Raw genomic sequence first — 5453 nt, forward strand, 5'->3', positions numbered from 1 at the left:
CGTCTACATATCTAACGTAGGCATTTTGTTCATTTTCGACTCCATTGTTATCGTTATAGGATCATATTCTTCACCTTAGTCAAGGGATCACCTTTGTCATGCTTATCATGGACATATGTTCTTTCTTAGCGTTATCGTTATCACGGTCATCATTGACATATTTACATATGCTACGTGTCATAGCATTATTCATAATGATTTAAGATAATCGGGTCCCCTTTATGCAAGTTCTAGGGGTTTAGGAGGTCTTTCCGACATTTGCACACTTTGTAGTTCAATTCCACTGAAGGAAAAAGGAGAAACTTTAGGTGCGGATTCCGGAGAATAGAGTTGTCCCTCAGGCTCGTACCCAACTTATTATTTCTAAGACATGCCATAGAAAGAAGGATGAAGCCTTACATACCTCTTTCCGCTCCTTTTCTATTCCAAATTCACGTCGCAATCTCGTCGAAATGCGCAAATTGGTCATGTTTACCAAAACTCTTATTAGGATTCTTAGAGTTAGAATCTTAAGGAAACAACTTGGCTACCGAAATTTCGCAGACTTCCTTTGTAAATATACCATCCTCAACATTCAATATAGCCAAATTTCTTATCAATCACAATCCGGAATTCAAACCCGCCAAACTAATAACATAATTCAACAATCACACTAGCAATTCACACACTTCATTCAAAATGCATGATCTCGAATTTACTACTTTCTTCAAAACCTTCCACTTCAATGAACACAATTAGCAACCTTATAATATATATTCCATCAACATCATACTAATATCATTACATGCTATCCATGCAAGAACATTATTTTTCAATATACACAATCTTCATTGCCAATACTTCACCAAACTTATCAAGTCTTTATTTGCGATATAACATCTACTTCACAACGACTAAGATGTTAATTACAACTCGCTCATTATTCTTTCACAACTCACCAATATACATGACTATACATCAATTATACACGGCCACATACACACCACACACTACACGGCCATATCACTCACACACACAACCACGTTCTCTCAAATTCATTCAATTTCCATTATCAATATAGTATTCCCAACAATAACAACCAAACACTAGATGAAGTAATTAGAACACAATTTCTACACACACATACATATTACATCTCACGGCCACTGACATGATTTCCTCTTCCATGAGTTTCATCCACTTTTAACATGCTACTGAACACACAAAATCATCCATAACATGTAAGAAAGGATTAAACCTTACCCTTTCCTTCAATTCTTCACTTGGCTAGAAATCTCAACTTGCATGAACTTGTGCTTTTCTTGCTCTAATGAACCCTCCCCTTGTTAAGCACCCTTTACTTGGTAGAAAATGATTTTTAGGAGAATTTTTGCAAATTTTCTTGGGAATTTTTCTCTATGGCCGAAAGGCCTTGGAGTCTTTCTCCTTCTTTTTCTTTCTCTTGTTTGCTTGAAATTTCTAGAGAATCATAGGATATAGATGACTCATTCATATTTTTATTATGAAAATTAAACCCACTCATGGGCCTAGCCCATGTCATGGCCGGTTGGGCCTTCTCCATTTTCTTAAAAATTTCAAGCCCACTTATATTTTGGGCTAGTTCTTGTAATTCATGAAAACAAATTTTTTTCCAACTTCCAGATTTGCCCTTCGTCTTTCTCCATATTTCCACGAGTCGTATTGCAAATTTCCCTTTATGCCCTTGACCTTCCTCATTATTTTTACTTCTAAATTTTTCATAAGCAACTCACATGCCAAACAAAATAAAATATGGCCTTGCTTGTCGTCTTCCCGCGATTGTCTCGAATTATCCGATTATACAAAACGCAGGATATAACATAAATAGTAGTATAGAGATATTATCTCTTGCAAAGGCAACCTAAAGATCAAATGGGGAGATTGATTCAAGCCTTCAACAACAAACACTCCAAAACCTTTTGCAAGCCTCTTCTTTTAATTTTTCAGGTATAATGTATTATTTTTTGGAGTAATATTCTCTATAGTAGGGTAGTGTATCTCTATTTCAGTAATGAAGGTATATATGTAGTGTATTTTGGGTAAATTATCAAGAGATTCAAACCCTCACAGCTGAGTACTAGTAGCAGCCCCCTTTTTTTTTCAAAAAAAGATCCCCCTTTAATGTTGCACACAATATCTATTTATAGCATGAAAGAATCTACCCTAGGGACAAAATGGAAGATTCTAGGTCCTTCCCAAATGAATTTCCCCCTCAATTCACAAATCAGAATTCAAAAACGAGTAAAACAAAAAGGGATTCTATCCATATCATACTAATGTTACAAATAATCTCTAAAATCTCACAAAAAAGTACACCAAAGGACAAAATGATTCTAAATCGGTAGATATTAGGATAACAAAAATCACGAAAGCATGCCTAGTCACACACAAAGACAAAAATCGTACCAGAAACAATCCAAAAGGACCGTTGGAAAATAATCCAAACCTTACATGTCAAAATAACAGTACGAGGAGGGTGTTGATCCATGAGCAAATCGCCACACACTATTTCCCTATTGTGGTGTGTTGGCACAAGGTGGCTAGAGCCTTTTAGGCTCGGCCATGGCATCCCACACCATGGGAAATGGTGGGGAAATACCCATATAGGATCAAAAATGGTGAATGAACGGTGAAATCACGGTGGCATAGCGGTGGCGCCGCCTTATCGAAACCCTAGCCTCCATCAGATTCCCTCAAGAGAGAAAGAGATGAAATTAGGGTAGAGGGGTAAAATGATGCATAAATGATAAATGGGGGGGGGGGGGGGGGGGGGTAAGTATATTAATTACTCCCTCCCTTTAATAAAATATAACACACTTTAAAAAAATATAACACATAATTTAAGTTAATTAGCTTAAAAGGCTCTCGCAAAATAATATTTTGGTAAGATAAAAATCATAATACGTCGTTTTAAAATACGAGCTTTGAAACGAGCCCAAGATTGACATACTTTTGAGCAATATTTAAAAATGGAAACAAATGTGGTAAAAATGAGCGGTAATTCATACGCCGTCTTTAATTAACAATTTTTTCGAGTTGGGCTGAGCGGGATATGTATCTTCTTTTCAAATCATGTTTGTGACAATAAATAACTCGTAATTTTTTGTAATAATAATTAAACGTCAATTTTTGCAATTTTCTCGGGATTTTTAATTTTGAAGGTGCATGCTTGCTCCGTCTTTGACTCGGGAATTTTGAGAATTAAAATACGCATCTTACGCGATGAAAATTAGGTGTCAACATTAAGTATACATGACAGTCATCTTAAGAGGTATTACGAGGTATAAATTGTTCTCTTTATCTTATGTTATCTTCATGCTTTCATCATGTTGCTATTTATGCCTTACATACTCAGTACATTGTTTGTACTGACGTCCTTTTATTTGTGGATGCTGCATTCATGCCCGCAGGTAGATAGGGAGACGAACCAGACCCCTAGGCTGCTTCATCAGTGATTGCACAGAAGTGTCCATTTGATCGGGGCCGCAATTTAGTTGGTATTATTCTTTTGTGTACATACTGGGCACGGCGGAATCCCCGTCCCATCTTTATGATATCACATACTTCTTATGTAATATAGTTTCGTAGACATATGTACATAGCTAGATATCCCATAGCCTTATCAGTTCATATTTTGTATATCATTTTGATGGCCTTGTCGGCTTGTACATATGGGCATAGTTAATGATGTTTATATAGACTTGCATATGTTCGATGGAACTTGTGTCTTTTTGGTTCGGGGTAATTATGAGTTAGCTAGGTGGCTCACCTAGATATGATTATGAGAAGTATGTTAAGAGGTACTCGGTAAGAGTTGTCGGTGCCACGTCATGGCTTTCCGGTTGGGTGGTGACAAGGGAACGCCTAGAAGAAGAAAAGAGCATACATTTCCTACTTCAAGAAATACAATTCATCCTACTTCTTATCCTAATGTGAGTGTGCCATGTTATCAATACGGTTATGAGGTTAAAGGTAGTAGAGGAGTATTGATAGATAAAGGAAGTAGAGGAAATTCAAGGTTTTAAGGAAATAGTGACCCGAGGAGGCGAATCCTTGAGATGACAGTTAGTATTTTTGGTTGTGACAGGTGTTCTCTTATGCTTAATAATGGTATTTATACCAACTACATTTCCCCTCAAATGGCTGAATGGTTAAGGATACCTTGTGAGAAGAAGCGAAACCCTTATTATGATCAAATAAGGTATTTGGTTGATAAAAGTGTAAAGGTATTCTTTAGCCATGGTGGATATGAAGAAGAGGTGTGGTATGATATGCTTCCCATAGACGATTATCACTTGTGTTTGGCAATTCCTTGGTTCCAAGAATATAGGATTCCATACGAACAAGATTGGTACAAGTATGTAGTGGACAAGGAAGGGAGACTTCTCTTTCCACCCGTACCCCCTAAAGAAAAGACAAGTTAACCATCTAATGATCCTTCACGATGGAATAGGATGGACAAGAATTTCTAGACGATTGAAAAGCATACACATTTCATCATGGGCCATTTGACCAAGGAACAACAAGTGAAGAAAGGGAAGATTGAAGTGGAGGGTTTTCTAATCCCTCCCAAAGAATGCATGACACTTGTCCCGACTCCCATGAAAGTGAGAGAGAAAAAATTGAGACAAGTAAGGGAGAGAAAAGTGATAACTCTAGAGTGGAAAAATGAGAGATCGCAGGAGTGATGGGTGATTGTCACAACTCGGTCTCGAGGGTTGCCAACCCCATTCTAACTTCGTAGCTTTGCTTTCTTCTTTAGTCAGTTAATGATGCGCAGGATTCTTGAAGCAAAAGTGAGCCTGACGAACCCTCAAACTTTGCAAGTTTATGAGGTAGTTGAAGGCTTCCCTGTCACGACCCGAGCTACGGGCCGCGACGGGTATCCGGGGCTAACCACCGAACACATTCACTTCTCGCTTATACCGCTATTATTCATACTATATGCTCATAATTCATGTAAAATCGAATTCGAAATACATTTCCTTTAATAAACACAAGCCCTTCGCTATCCAAAATAATATATACATGCATATATATATAAAAGCCATGGGACCGGACACTCCATTAATCGCGTATCTACGAGCCTCTACTAGAATACTAGACATCCGACGGGACAGACCCCACGTCATGCCCAAAACATGAATATACGGATATATATATACAAAAAAGAGAAATCGTGGCACTTCCGAATATGGAGTGCTCTCCAAATCTGATCGCTAGCTCCTATGAGTTGCGAGTCACCTCCCGTTCACGTGGGCATGAACACGCAGGCGTCCGAAGAAAGGACGTCGAGTACGAGGGAATATTGTCGAGTATGTGAAGCATAAACAATAATAGTATCAATAAACTGGCAGGCATAAAATAAGGAGCAATCGAAGAGAATCATAAGGGTGACCGTTTTTTGACTTACTTTCGTACTCATCATCGTATCA

This window comes from Lycium ferocissimum, chromosome 1, assembly GCF_029784015.1.
Source record: "Lycium ferocissimum isolate CSIRO_LF1 chromosome 1, AGI_CSIRO_Lferr_CH_V1, whole genome shotgun sequence".
In the NCBI taxonomy this organism is placed as follows: domain Eukaryota; kingdom Viridiplantae; phylum Streptophyta; class Magnoliopsida; order Solanales; family Solanaceae; genus Lycium; species Lycium ferocissimum.